Source organism: Oryctolagus cuniculus, chromosome 14 (assembly GCF_051225735.1).
Source record: "Oryctolagus cuniculus isolate XC-2025 breed Fujian yellow rabbit chromosome 14, ASM5122573v1, whole genome shotgun sequence".
Lineage (NCBI taxonomy): Eukaryota > Metazoa > Chordata > Mammalia > Lagomorpha > Leporidae > Oryctolagus > Oryctolagus cuniculus.
In genome coordinates, this window is record NC_142880.1 from 38,325,875 (window position 1) to 38,341,379 (window position 15,505).

The 15,505-nt window shown below is 45.3% G+C and overlaps 1 long non-coding RNA gene across 2 annotated transcripts in view; it reads left to right on the plus strand.

Moving 5' to 3' along the window:
• LOC138845165 (uncharacterized) overlaps positions 1 to 15,284 on the plus strand; it is a 50,404-nt gene extending 35,120 nt beyond the window's left edge. Inside the window, exons 2-3 of one of the 2 annotated variants that reach the window (XR_016220057.1) lie at positions 14,403 to 14,680; positions 15,126 to 15,284. This is a non-coding gene — a long non-coding RNA (uncharacterized LOC138845165). The remainder of the gene's footprint in view (positions 1 to 14,402; positions 14,681 to 15,125) is intronic. The other variant, XR_016220058.1, reaches the window with a different exon arrangement.
• The last annotated feature ends 221 nt before the right edge of the window (positions 15,285 to 15,505 follow it).

The following is a 15,505-nucleotide window of genomic DNA, read 5'->3' on the forward strand; positions in this document are numbered from 1 at the left end:
CATCAGAGGCTTGGTTTGAGTCCTAACTACTCCACTTTCCATCCAGCTTCCTGCTAATGTGCATTCTGGGAGGAGGCAGATAACGGCCGAAGTGCTTGGATCCCTGCCACCCACTTGGGAAATCCAGCTGGACTTTCTGGCGCCTGGTTCAGTCACAGCTGTTGCATGGGAAATGATCCAGAGGCTAGATCTCTCTGTGGCTCTGTCTCCCTCTGCTTTTCAAATGAGAATGAAAATTAATAAATAAAAAACTTATAAACTGTATTCCTCATAAATAATTTGTTCATCTGAAGCTTCATATGAAGGTAGTGTACTTTTCCGCCTAATGTCACAAACTTTACATTTACTGTGTTTTTCTAGGTCTATATTGATGCTGAAGTAGCCTTCAAAGGCCAAGATTCTAAATTCCTAATGCCCCCTTCGATACTTTCTTGCAGTGATCAGGAGTTCCTGATTATTTATTGACAAAATTTACTGCCTGTGTTCTGGCAGCTTCTGTCCTGGCGTCTGGGCTGATCTGTGCAGCTGTTCCAGGGTCAGGCTTCTGGGCCTGATGGGCATAGCAGCACCCCGCTGTGGGTTCTGAGCCCCTCTTTTCTCCCGGGGCTGTTGCCCCTGCTCTTCTTGATGCTGCTGGTGCGCTGCTGTCACCATGACTGCTGCCAGTTTGGGCCCAGGTGCAGGCCCAGACGCCCTCGTCAGGTAAATGTAGTCTTCCTGTGTACCCAAGATCTTGAACGACGAGCAGAACGCTGCAGGCGAGGAGCCAAGGATGTTTATCTTTTTGATAAAATTACATAAGGAATTCTTGCAGCCTCAGATGAGAGGGGCCTTGGTAGCTAAGCCTTCCTGGCACCAGTAAATCTAAAATCAAGGGCCTAGGCACAGTGCTGCACATGTTCAGGAAAAACCTTAGCATTGCCAGGGTACCCAAAGGAATGAGCACAGTTGTTTCTGCCATGTTCCACAACATCCCAATTAGGCGACTGAGAATCCTCTAGACGTGGTGTTGCATGAATACTGGTGTGGTTGGAAAAAGCCTTTCCATAGAGGCATGTTTCGTTGACACAGTTATGGGGTACAGTGTAACCTCTCAGCACATGTGCACAAGGTGCACTGAGCAGGGGAACTGACTACCTCAGACATTATAAATTTATTTTGTCTTAGGCACTTTCAAAATTCTCTTTACTTGCTATTTTGAAATAATCAGTTATTTGGTGTCAACCATAGTCATTCTCCTGTGGTACGGAACAGTAGCAGTTATTCCTCCCGTCCAGTGTACCTCTGGGCCCACTCACCTCCCTGTCCCCACAGCTTTCCCCAGGTCCTGTAACCACTCCTCTGCTCTCTACTTCTAGGACGTCAGCTTCTTAGCTTCTACAAGAATGAGAATGCACAGTATTTGTCTCTCTGAGCCTGACTGGCTTTGGTTAACATGGTGTCCTCCAATTCTACCTATCTTGCTGCAAATGTCAGAATATCACTTTTACGCCTACACACTGCACCCTTGTGTATATACCGCATTTTCTTTATCCTTTCACTTTGATTCCATGTATTGGCTGTTATGAACAGTGTTGTAATAAACATGGAAGTGCAAATGGCTCTTCTACATACTGATTTAAATTCCTTTGGATACATACCCAGTCATAAGATTGCTGGATCGTACGCTGGCTCTTTTTCTAGCTTTTTGAGGAATTTCCACACTATTTTTTCCATAACTGCTGCCCTAATGTACGTTCCTACCAATAGTGTTTAAGAGTGCCCCTTTCTCTACATCCTTGCCAACATTTGTATATTTTGTCTTCTTGATTATAGTCATTTGAAGTTGGGGTAAACTGATATCTCACTATGGTTTTGATTTGTATTTCCCTAATGGTTGGCGATGTTGAGTATTTTCTCATATACTTGTTGGCTATGTGTGTATCCTCTTTTGATAAAATATCTTATTCTGATCATTCACCCATTTTTAAATTAGATTTTTTTTTGCTGTTGAGTTGTTAGTTTCTTCTATACCATGGATATTAATTCCTTGTCAGTTGTATAGTTTACAAATATTTTCTCCCATTCTGTAGGTGATCTCCTCACGCTGTTGATGGCTTCTTTTGGGCACAAGGGTTTTTGCCAATTTTGCTTTTGTTGTCTGTGCTTTTAGAGTCATGGCTGAAAATTTCTTTGCCTAGATTAATGTTCTGAAGCATTTCCCCTATTTTTTTTTTCTGGTAGTTTCATAGTTTTGAGCCTTAAACTTAAATCTTTGATCCATCTTGAATTGGTTTTTTTGTACATGGTAAGAGACAGGGGTTTAGTTTCTTCTGCATATGATTATTCAGTTTTCCCAGCATAATTTATTGAAGAAACTTCTCTTTGTCCAATGCATGTTCTTGCTGCCTTTGTAACAAATGAGTTGGCCATAAAAACTTGCATTTATTCCTGGAACTCCTCTGCTGTCCCATTGGTCTAAGTGTTGGTTTTTATGCCAGTACTATGTGGTTTTGGTTAACACAGCTTTGTAGTTTCTTTTGAATTTGGGTAGTGTAATACCTCCAACTTTGTCCTTTTTACTTAAGATTGCTTTAGCTATTTGTTAGGTTTTAGAATTTTTAGGGCTCCAAGAAGGCAAGGAGGTAGCCAGTTAAAGCAGAAAAGACTTTATTTCAAAATGGACAGGCTGGGGAGTAAAGAGAGTGGCGGTCGAGCCTGCCCAGACAGAGCAGGGCAGGGTTGAACCCAGGCTTCATTCTGTTGATCAGCGGGCAAAGCCCCTTCTCAAGCTGCTTGTTGGGGGAGATGCAGAGAGCCATGTGGACGCTGATAAGGTGGGTGGGTGGGTGGGAGCGTTGTCTCAGAAGTTTGGAATGTCTCAGGTGCAGGGCTTTCATGAGCAATGAATATTCCACCAGCCTTTGGATTCTGTATCTGTGCCCCGTTTCACCAGGTTTGGGGTTTTAGGCCTCAGAGACCTAACAGGCTGTAACACTAATCGGGGTCTTTTAGGGTTCCATATGAATTTTATATTTTTTTTCTATTTCTATGAATAATGCTATTGGCATTTTGATGGGGATTGCATTGGCTCTGTAGGTCACCTTGGGTAGTAGGGACATTTTACCAATGTTTGCTCTTCCAATTCATGATCATAAGATATCTTTCTGTTTTTTTTTTTTTTTATGTCATCTTCAATCTCTTTCATCAGTGCTTTTAGTTTTCGTTACCATTCACTTACTCAGTTAAATTTATTCCTAGGCAGTTTTTATTTTTTTGTATCTATTTGAATGGGATTGCTTTTTTGATCTTCCTCAGCAATTTCATTACTGTAGTGTAAAAAAAGCTGCTGATTTTTTATTGTATGTTGATTTTGTAGCTGGAAACTTAATGAATTTGTAAATCAGTTCTAACAGTTTTTGGGTGGTGTCTTGGATTTTTTTTCTCCATACAAAATCTTGTCATGTGAAACAAGGATAATTTGACCTGCTTTTTTTCCTATTGGGATTCCCTTTATTATTTTTTTTTCTTGGCCTATTTCTCTTGCTAAAACTTCCAAAACTCTACTGAATGAGAGCACTGAAGTGGACCTGTTTGTCTTATTCCCGATCTTAGGAGACATGTTGCAGTTTTCCCCTGCCAGTCTGCTGCTGGCTGTGGGTCTGGCACTACACAGTCCTCGTTGTATTGAGAGGCATTCCTTCTGTACCTAATTTGCTGAGGTTTTCATCCTGAAGCACTGTTCAGTTTTGAGTGTTTTTTTCTGTGTCTCTTGATCTGCCGCTCTAGTGTCTGCCCTTCATTCTCCTGATGTGATGTGCGCTGTTTATTGATTTACGTGTGTTGAGGCGTCCTTGCATCATGGTGGTAAGTCCCACTTGCTCATGATGTAAAATCTTCCTCATGTCCCCTTGGATTCAATGTCCTAGTATTTTGTTGAGAATTTTTGTAGCTGTGTCTGTAGTTTTCTTTTTTGTTGTGCCCTTGTCTGGTTTTGGAGTCAGGGTAATGCTGGCTATAGATGCATTTATGTGTAGACTAGAGATAGGTGAGTCTGTGTGCTGACTGAACTGCAGCCAGTGGGAATGTCATCACTGGCTCCTGAGTTCTTTCCACAGGACACAGTTGGTCTTTCACACTTTCCTTACTTTTTTGTGTCATACGATAGTTTTGCTTCATCTGGCACATTTTCTGCCCCAGATCTGGAATCAGCTGTTCCTGTGTTTTCTAGTGAGATTGATATTTTGGAACTACAGTCAAGTTTCTAGATTTTTCAATGCATAGAGCTAGGAATTAAAAAAAATACACAATGAAAATTCAGGATTTTACTTAACATCACCAATCTTACATCATCAGCACCTCCTTTCTGCATGCCAAAACTGGTTGGTTTCCACGGCCACCAAAATAAGTACTCATTTGTTTTGTCCTGCAACCTAGTCCTCTAAATTCACAGTATCATTTCTGTAGTCATAGTATCAGAGGTTGTGACCTGGAGATGGGAGAAAGTCTACTGTTTCTTGCTTGAATGAACCAGAGAAAAATACTCTTAAGCTCCTGGGAGGATATTGGGGAAACTAGGAAGATGGAGAGAAGGCTGAGTAATGATTCTTTCATTCAACATTTATGAGCACCTCTTGTTCTGGGAAAAGTGTCTAAGGTCTAATTCCTTAGTCAGGATGCATGTTTATTTCTGATTACTTGGATTCTCCGATATCATTTACATAATAAAATTACTGACAAATGATCATTGCGTCATGTTTGGTGACAGTATTTGCATATATATCCGTTCCAATTCAATACATTTCAGAGAAAATGAGACAACTTATCTATTTAAGATACCTTATGGGGTGCTCAGAAGATACAGATACACGAAACATGGGGTCCCAGGGTCCCACCGTCGGGACTTCGCTGCGAGCATGGGAACGAGGGGAAGGGGTCACGGAGATCCAGCAGTGAAGGCTGATGTCGGATGGCAGGTTTGAGGACGTGTTTCAGCCCCGTTCCACAGTTCTGTAGTCTCCTGTTTTACCAGCAGACGCTTGGGAAAGAACAGATGGAGGGGCAAAGAGGAAAGGTCCCTCCAGGAAGACGGGGACCGGTGGTCTAGTGAGTGTGTAGGCGTGGCTGTTCTCGAATGAATAATTTTTAAAAGCAGGACTTGGGCCCAAACAACTCAAGCTGCTTTAAAAGGGACTTAGCAGAACCAGCCAGTCTGGTCTAAGTGGACCATCTGGAAATCACGAGCACTATTTCCTCTCACAGAGTTTCATGAAGTAGGGCGTGCTAGTTTCATTTCCCATGTCCGCTGGACCAGGCACGGGAACCCAGATGAAACATTATTCCCAAGGTTGCCTGTGGGGTGCTTCCCGGTGGAATGGGCGTTTGGGTTGGTGGGCCTTGTAAAGCTAGTGGGCCTGCCCCATGCAAGTGGGCTTCCTTCAGTCCATCCAGAGGACCTGAATGGAAGTAAAGGTGGAGGAAGGAAAGGTTTGACCTTTTTGTCTGCCTGTCTGCCAGCTTGAGCTGGGATGCCTCATCTCATCGTCTGCAGCCCCTGGGCTGGGATGGGTGCCGTCGTGTTCCCTGATTCCCCAGCAAGTGCACTGGAAGCACACTGCCTGCTCTCCTGGATATCCAGCTTGCAGATGGTGGGTCACGGGACTTTTCAGCCCCCACAGCAGAGGGAGCCAATTCCTTATAATGAATCTCTTCCCAGCCAGCATTGTGGCACAGCCCACATGCGTGCCAGCTCAAGTCCTGGCTGCTCCGCTTTCCATACAGTTCCCTGCCAATGTGCCTGGGAAGACTCCAGATGATGGCTCAGATCCTTGGGCCTCTACACCCAACTGGGAGACCAGGCTGGAGTTCTAGGCTCCTAGCATTGGTCCGACTCAGCCCTCGCCATTATAGCCATTTGTGGAGTGAATCACAGATGGAAGATTTCTCTCTCCCTCTCTCCTCTCTCCCTCTTTCCCTCTCTCTCTCTCTCTCTCTCTCTCTCTCTCTCCTGTTTCTGTTTCTCTGGAAAACCCTGAATAATACAGAGTTAGTAGTTCCTTTTCTGGACAAGTCCTGCCTGTGAACAAGGCATAATGAACCTTCTTTAAAAATTCTGTTGTTTCACAAAAATCTCAGTTGCTGTTTTCACAGCCCTAAAAGTAGAATCGTCAGGTGAGAGAAGGAAAAGTCATTCTCAGTTGTTCTAAATGGTTGCGAGGCACCATCCATTATAGTGCTGCTTTTAATTTTGCTGTGTGACTTGTCAGGTTTGGGAGAGAATAAAATAAAATATGTTCTGGGATACGGCGGGAAGAGATTGCTGCATTTCATCAAACTGAAGATGACATTGACCCTAAGATGTACCATTATATAATACACTATTAAGAAGGAAAAAATTGTCCATTAAACTATAACACAATATAAAATTCACACCGATTTCAGAGATGTTAAGATGTGAAAATAAATGTGCATTTTGGAATCAATGATGTATGGCATTTATTAACAGCTATAATGTACTAGGCTTTGTTCTTGATTCTTGACAAATATTATCTTAATAATTCTTATTACAATTTTTAATTTCTTGTTCATTTGAAAGGCAGAGAGAGAGAGAGAGAGATCTCCCATCTGTTGGATCACTACTCAAGTGCTCACAACAGCCAAGGCTGGGCCAGACAGAAATCTGTAGTAGCCTGGAACTCAATCCAGATCTTCATGTGGGTGGCAAGAACCCAACTATTCAAGCCATCGCTTGCTGCCTCCCAGGGTATGCATTTTGATATGGGATACAGGGGCTCCTAAGAGGCATCTTAACAGCTGCACCAAATGCCTGCCCCCATCATAATTAATTCTTATAAAAATATATTGATGTGGATATTCCTGCCCTCATTTAACAGATAAAAAAAATCAGACATAGTAAATCTAGTGAGACTGGGTGAAGATCACAGAACTAGAAATGGAACAAGTTTTGTGTTCCTTACTCTTCTCAACTTCCTTTCTTCTTTTCTTTTCTTTCTTTTTTTTTTTTTTTTTAAGATTTGTTTATTTATTTGAAACTCAGAGTTACACAGAGGCAGAGACAGAAAGAGAGAGTTCTTCCATCTGCTGGTTCACTCCCCAAATGGCCACAGTGGCTGGAGCTGCGCCCATCTGAAGCCAGGAGCCAGGAGCTTCTTCCGGGACTCAGACCATCTTCTACTGCTTTCCCAGGCCATAGCAGAGAGCTGGATCAGAAGTGGAGCAGCCAGGACTAGAACCAGTGCCCATATGGAATGTGGGCACTGTAGGCAGCGGCTTTACACGCTATGCCACAGTGCTGGCTCCTTTTTTCTTTCTTTTCTTTCTTTCTTTCTTTCTTTCTTTCTTTCTTTCTTTCTTTCTTTCTTTCTTTCTTTCTTTTTTTAATTTATTTGACAGGTAGAGTTATAGACAGTGAGAAAGAGAGAGAGAGAGAGAGACAGAGAGAAAGGTCTTCCTTCCATTGGTTCACTCCCCAAATGGCTGCTATGGCCTGCGCTGTGCCGATCTGAAGCCAGGAGCCAGGTGCTTCTTCCTGGTCTCCCATTCGGGTGCAGGGGCCCAAGTACTTGGGCCATCCTCCACTGCACTCCCGGGCCACAGCAGAGAGCTGGCCTGGAGGAGGGGCAGCCGGGACTAGAACCCAGGGCCCATATGGGATGCTGGCGCTGCAGGCGGAGGATTAACCAAGTGAGCCACGGCGCCAGCCCCTGGCTTTTTTTTTCTTAAACAACATAATCATTTATTATTATCTCTAACAGGTTTTGTTGGTCAGGAATTTTGGAGTAGTTTGCTTGGGTGTAGCTGCATCATCTAGAGACTTGGCTGAGGCTAGAACGTTGAACTTCAGGGCATGCCACTCACATGGCTGTGGGTCTCTCCACCAGCTGCCTGGTGTCCTCACAGCATGGTATTTGCATTTCCCTGGGGTGAGTGACCTATGCGATCCAGGTGGAATCTGTAATACCATTTGTATCTTTAAAGATGTACTCCTGCTGAACAAATTTCTGTGGTTTCTGTTTGTTCAAAGATGTATTGATTTATTTATTTGAAAGGCAGAGTGACGGAGGGAGAGAAAGAGAGAGATTTTCTGTTTGCTCTTTTGCTCCCCAAATGGCCACAGCAACCAAAGCCAGGAATGAGAAACTCCATCCTGGTCTCCCATGTGGGTGGCAGGGCCCAAATGCTTGAGCCATCATCTACTGCCTTCCCAGGCACATGAGCAGGAAGACAGATTGGATGGGAAGTGAGTAGCCGGGACTCAACCAGCACGTGGATGTGAGATGTTGGGGTTGCAAGCAGCAGCTTAACTCACTGCACCTCCAGACTTCTTATCTGTGACTCTCCAAGTCAAGCTGCATCCTGATAAATTGTGACACCCTTGAGTTTTTGCAGCAGGTGGCTTGTTTTCTGTGTGAACACTTTCCATTTGTGGCAAACCCTTATAGAGTGTCCATGGTGGAGCAATGCCTCATCCTGCCCTAATGCAGATTGGGCAGCCTGGGGAAGGAATAAAGGCAGGGCAGGTGTGACCTGGCCCAAAATGGGTCAGCAGTTGGCACATAGGTGAACTATGTGCCTGAATTGCTGCTTTTCTGTTTATGCTTTCTGGAAAACCGAAGCAAATAATTCAGAACTGACAACCAAAGACCAAGGAATCCTTGTCCAAAGAAATTCCTGATGGAGGGATCTTCAGCTAATGGCAGCACTGGAAACCTGATAAGGGTTTAAGTTGGCTCATCTGCTTGCAATCCTAGAGACAGGTTCATTGACTGGAGGGAGGTTAATGGGCTGAGGCTTGGGACAGGCTTCTCTCCCTAGCAGGGAATGGGGTAACAAAGGCCCAGCACAACTGTGCACAACTGCACAGCACTGTGTAAGCAACAGGCAGCTGTAGCTCCGTGGGTCTGTGGGGGCTCAGGGCTGGAAGGTAGGTCCAGCAGACACTGGACCTGCAATGGCACACTGACCCCGTGTGCCAGTCTTCCATCATGCCAGCCCTCCCATGGTGCAGGCAATGGGCCACGCCTGCGTGGGTGGTCTCAGGGACCAGGGCTGAGCCTGCAGGACTGGGGCAGGAAGGCTCTCACATTCCCCACTTTGGAACCAGAATCAGGCCGGCAGGAGCAGGCCACAGAGAGATGCATATCCAACAGTCCTGTTCTTGTTGCTCTTCTGCTTATGCTTTCTGAACCTTCTCCCTTGAGTTCAAGTTTCACTCAGACTCTTATTGTATGGCCATAGGACAAGTCACTTAACCTCTACTAGCTTCCTATAGGGTAAAATCAAAATAACATTGAATTCATGGATTGGGTGTGAGGAGGAAGACTAAGTGGTCACAAAGTTGGTCTCAATGTGAATTCATTCCTCTTCCTTTGTTTTATTTTAAGATTTATTTATTTATTTGAAAGTCAGAGTTACACACAGAGAGAAGGAGAGGCAGAGAGAGAGAGAGAGAGAGAGAGAGAGAGAGAGATCTTCTACTTCCATCCCTGTTTCACTCCCCAATTGGCTGCAACAGCCAGAGCTGTGCCGATCTGAAGCCAGGAGCCAGGAGCTTCTTCCAGGTCTCCCACGTGGGTGTAGGGGCCCAAGGGCTTGGGCCATCTTCCACTGCTTTCCCAGGCCACAGCAGAGAGCTGGATTGGAAGTAGAGTAGTCAGGTCTTGAACCGGTGCCCATATGGGATGCCAGCACTGCAGGCGGTGGCTTAACTGCTATGGCACAGCGCCGGCCCCCATTCCTTTTCCTTTAAACTGGAAAGGAACTCCTGGGCTGGGTGTGAAGTACATTCATACAATTAATGCTTATATACATTCCTTCTGCCTTAAAAATTAATATTGATAATAATTTATATGCGGTCTATAGTTTCCTAGAAGTTGTTGAATTCATTACCCTATTATGCCAGCTGATTTCTTCCAATAATCCATTGAAATAGATAGCAAATATTATTTTTAAAACTTCTGTTAACATTGAATATTAACAATGATATATATCTTTTCTTTCTTTTTTTTTTTTTTTTTGACAGGCAGAGTGGACAGTGAGAGAGAGAGACAGAGAGAAAGGTCTTCCTTTTGCCGTTGGTTCACCCTCCAATGGCCGCCACGGCCGGCGCGCTGCGGCCGGCACACCGTGCTGATCCGATGGCAGGAGCCAGGTACTTCTCCTGGTCTCCCATGGGGTGCAGGGCCCAAGCACTTGGGCCATCCTCCACTGCCTTCCCGGGCCACAGCAGAGAGCTGGCCTGGAAGAGGGGCAACTGGGACAGAATCCGGCGCCCCAACCGGGATTAGAACCCGGTGTGCCGGCGCCGCAAGGCGGAGGATTAGCCTAGTGAGCCGCGGCGCCAGCCAACAATGATATATATCTTAACATTCTCCATTGCATAGAGGCAAGGAAGAACATGGCATATTGGTATGAAAATCTAAACTTATCTGAACTTGTCAGTTTAAGGCAGAAGTGTGGCAAACGATGATTGAAGACAAGTTAAGGGCACCATAATACTAAGTGATTGAACTTTAAATCATTGAGTAATGTTAATATAATCCTTTGTGCTTATATATATTTGAATGCCAATGGCTGTTAACTATTCAAAAAGTGGTTTTCCTTTTTAAACAGGGACTAGCTTACGTGTCTAATATCTGTGACTGAGTTTTTGGCCAATATGTGTTCACATGCCATCGAACACTCAAATGCTTTTAACAAGACACGCCGTCGTTGCTTCTAAAATGCTCTGGGGTGTTTCCAGTCTCAAGCATGGACGCGTCCACTCAGGGAAAAGCAAAGCACAGCTAACTCATCATCCAGCGAGAGCGAGCGCTGAGGGATTGAGACACTCGGCCTGTAAATATTTATCTTTGGGCTGAAACTTCCCTCTGTTTCATGACGGGCCACCTGAGTGAATCCTTTAAGGAATGTAAGGCAAACACCTATTCATTTTTCTCAGGGAATCCCAGACTGTAGGCAAAGGCTTCAGAGTAAGGTATTAAGCACCTGTTTAATAACATAAAAGCAAGTTAGTGAAAAAAAAAATGATCACCCGAATCTGTATTTAGGGTCACTTTCACCTGGAAGCCATTGCATTGGTAGCATTCCGTGTCTTTTTGTCCCAGCAATGCCTCTTCAAGGTGGAGAACAGGGCAGGAAGCTCAGGCAGGCTTGGATCTCCTTCGCCTCTTGGCTAGTGGGAGTCTGTGATAAGAAATTAGATTAGCGTGTAGCAGCACTAGATGGGCTGGACTCAGTGTCCTACACAGAAGTTAATTCAAGATAGAGCAAATCTGATTTGGGGGAAGGTTTAAGAACTTGAGTGATTGCCCTAGGTGTGTCTTTGGGATGAGGGCAGCATCGCCCTGAAGGAAATGGATGCTCATGCACGTGCCAACTCTTGGGCAAAGAGGAAACTGTGCTTGGATTCTGTAACACGGAGGCCCAGGGATGGGGATGCAGCTGGTCGCCCTCCTGTTAGGGAAAAGATCTCAGGGAGGCAGGCGAGGCCCGCGAGGCCCGCGAGGCCCAGCCTGTGTTTGCGGCATGGGAATCAGAGCAGCCACTGGTAGTCATAGTATGGGTTTCTCCCGGGTGCATTCTGCTTTCTTTATGCGTTAGTGAGGTCTTATTGAAGGGGACAGCCCCTTCCTAGTTTTGCTTTGGGACATTAATGGAGGATCAGCAACTGCGTGTGGGGTCTGCAGGAGGAGTCTGGGACCAGTGGCCGGGCCTGAGCGGAGGTGCTGCGCGCAGAACAGCGGCCCTGTGACAGTATGTGGTTGGGAGAACCTGGGGATTGTGGCTTCCGCTGCGATGCCTGAAGGAGTAACCACCAAAAAGCTCAGCCCGCTCTGACAGTGGCCTTCTCGCGTGGCCATTCCAGACGAGGCTGTTCTTTGAAAGCTGCTCAAGTGGGGCAAGAGCTGGGCTGTACTACCTTCCCCACTCAGCTTCGAAGCCGCCTCTCGTCCAGCCTTCCTAGGCTCCTGTGTCTGTCCCCGCCGTGCCCTTAGCCTGGGCCTCGCGAGTGTTCCCGGTGCGCTGCACAGCGAGTTAAGGGCTCGGCATGGATCGTCTCACTCGGTTCCTTTGGTTGGCCCCACTTTCCAGCCGAGGACACCAAAGCTTAGAGAGATCAACGTGGTTTGCCTCCAGACCCACCGCGAGCGGGAGGTGAACCCGGACGGTCTGGTCCGGAGCCCCAGCACTCACGGGAGTCATTGGAAGTACTCATGTTGGTTCTCCCGTTGGCCACTTCAGAAAAAGAAAACGCAAGCTTCCTTAGGGTGGTGTCTGTCTTTTAGCTCTGTGTCCCAAACTTGTAGTGTAGCCTGAGGCACGTAGTAGGTGCTTGGCAATGCTTACGGAAGGGACGAATGCAAGATTGGAGCCTAAGGAACACAATCCCAAGACATCGCACTGAAGGGCTTCTTATAGTTTATGAATGAGTAAGATGAAGTGTTCGACTCCTTGGGAATATAAAACAGCACAATAAATGCCAGCTATTATCATTATTTAGAATAAAAGATGTATTTATTTAGGAGAAAAATTGTTCTTGCGTAGGAACACAACATACGTCTTCTTCCCCCGCCCCCCCGAATTCCCTTTATCACACATTTCTGAATGATTTTAGAAAGAGGTGAACATTCATTTCTATGCAGTATTTGATGGATAGGAGTGAAATGTCATTTTTGATAGAGTTTTCCCTCGAAATTTCAGCTGTGCTTGCTTGAAATATGAACGTAGTTACGTGGCAGAACGGCTGCAGCAGGTTCCATCTAAGCAATCTGCGGCGCAGCGGTGTGGGAATACAGACGGCACTGAGTGTGAAAGGGTTTCTTACCTACGCAGCCAGCCAGCCCAGCCTGAGGACAAAAGCCAACTGCCAGACTAGAGGAATACCGTGCTTTTCGTGCCATGCCAAACTCAGTTTGCTCCTTGTTGGCTTCGTAGCCACTCTGTCTCCATTATTCTTGCTACAAAAGCATCTAAATTGATTTTACACGGAATATTTTGTAAATAGAAAATGTACAATGGGGCCCTATTTATGGTGTTGGGAGGTCTTGATGTGGATGCCTCTGAGGAGGTAGAATAAGTTATTACTGCGTTGCTGTTAGATTTTCCTACTACTCATTTGTGGCCGAGCCTGGTGCACACCCCAGTATCTATTTGCTGTCCTCAGTGATGGAACCCTGTGTTAAATGGGTGCAGTATCCCTAGCTAAAGGCCTTAAGCTCCCTTGCAGCTAGGTGTGTCTGAGGCCACCTGAGAAAACCGGTCAGTAGGTTCAAAATGGAAGTGTGAGCTCTTTCTGGAACAATCTCTTCAGAAGGGAAGGAGTACTCTTCTCCTTCCTCCTTCCTGTGGCCTGGAATGTATATATAATGACAGGAGCCCCTGCAGCTATTTTGGACAGTGATGTGACCTTGGAAATGGAGGCACTCAAGGACAAAACAGCAAGGTAGGGAAGATCCTGGCTTTCTGACACAATAAAACCTTTAAGTGCCTACTGGTGGCCTTCTGTGACGTGGAGGCAGCATAAACTTCCATCGTATTTCCACTGTTACCTTGGGTCTTTCTGTTACATTCAGCCAAACCCAACCCTAATGAATAAGCCATTGCTTCAGGTCTAAGGAAATTTGAGAAACTTTTCAAGAGAGCTTTCTCCGTGGTCCCATCAGCATGGTGAGGCACTTGCATCGTGTGGTTTTTGTTTCTGCTCCTCTCCAGCTGCCTGGTCTGATCGTCTCTCCTTCTGTAATCTTTCCAGCTTCCCATTAAAATGTGGGCTATTTTGGGGCCTTTATTACTGCACTCCTGTTTCCAATCTCTCTGTAAGGATCTTACAGTTTCCTCATTTATCTCCCTCTCCTCCGAAATCCACACGAGACCCCAGCATAAAATCGCAATTACATCAGCGCACATGCAGGCTTCTTATTAATTCAGGGCCAGGAACTCATGGACATAACTGTTCTAAGCAATTTTAATAGATTTCTTGAAACTAATTTTCAGATAGTATTTCTATGATGATAGATTAGCAAACGCTGAATTGAATGTAGGTAGTCTTGATTTCAGCTAAGCATTCCATGGTCTCCAGTGAGAAACAGTGAATAAAAACAACTCCACACTTCCCCCCTCCCCAGCTCTGACACTTTAAGCTGTAGACCTTGGAAAAGATATCTAAACTCTTTGAGCCTCAATTTCCTTATCTGTAAAATGAGTTGAGATGAAGATTAAATGAGCTAATGCACGCATAAAAACCAAATATGACTGTGTTTTTAAGTCTAATGTAATTTGCAGGTGTAATACAATTTGGGTGAATGGGGGAAAAATCTTACTTGAGGGCAAAGTGTCCATTTACTGACTGTGTGATCTTGGGCAAATTGTTAAATGTCTCTGAGCCTCATTTTTCTTATCAGTAGAATGAGAGGAAGAGAACTGCCTCAAAGCACTAATGCAAGAGTTGAATGAGGGCAGAGCCCTGGTGCGGGCCGGAGGGCAGTGCGTGTCACGAGCTCTCCACCTCCCCCGCCTGCCAGCTGGAGGCAGTCCGGCCCAGCCTGCGGCCCCAGTGCCAGTGCCGGCACGGGGTGGAACGCCTACATCGGCAACCTCATGGCAGCCAGCACCTGTCAGGACGCGGCCGTCGTGGGTCGCTGTCACCGGGGCGTCAACATCACACCATCAGCCAGCTGAGGTTGGTGTCCTGGTTGGCAAAGACCGGTCAAGTTTTTTCATGAATGGACTGACACCTGGGGACCAGAAATGTCCTGTGACCCTGGACTCACTGCTCCTGGAAGGGGAATTGTCCACAGAGCACCCACCTTCCATGTCACCGTCACCATCGCTGCCAAGATGCTAGTCCTGATGGGCAAAGAAGGTGTCCATGGCAGTGTGAGGTCGTGAGATGGCCTCGCCCCTGCCCTCTCTGCCCCTTCCCCTCCATACCTTTGCACCCCTCTCCTTCCCAAATACACACCCATACCACTTTTATTTTGGGGGCCATTATCCTACACCCCTTATTGTTGTCAAAACCACACAGGCTGGGGGCCTGGGCTGGATGGACAGACACCTCCCCCTACCCATACCCCTCCTGTGTGTGATTGGAAAACATTTTTTTCATTTTTTTTTTTGTTTTTCAGAATAAAAAAGATTCTACTAACAATAACAACAACAAAAAGAACTAAATGAAATAATGTATAAAGGATCTTCACAAAGTTCTTGGAAAATGTATATTATGAAAACAACCCTGCATGGATTTCAAACTTTTTTTGTGATCAAAATAAACTTATCTTTTAATTCCATTTTCCATGAATTTTTTTAAGCATTGTTGTAAATGGTAAACTATAGCTTGCTGACACTTAAAGTAAATAAGTGAATGGGTTGAACCATGCTATCAAAAGAGTGTCTGTCATCAGTCTAAAGGAACATGTTGTGTAGAACACCACAGGCTTGGTCAATACTTTTTTAAAAACTTTTATTTATTCATTTATTTATTTTTTAATTTTATTTTGAAAGGTAG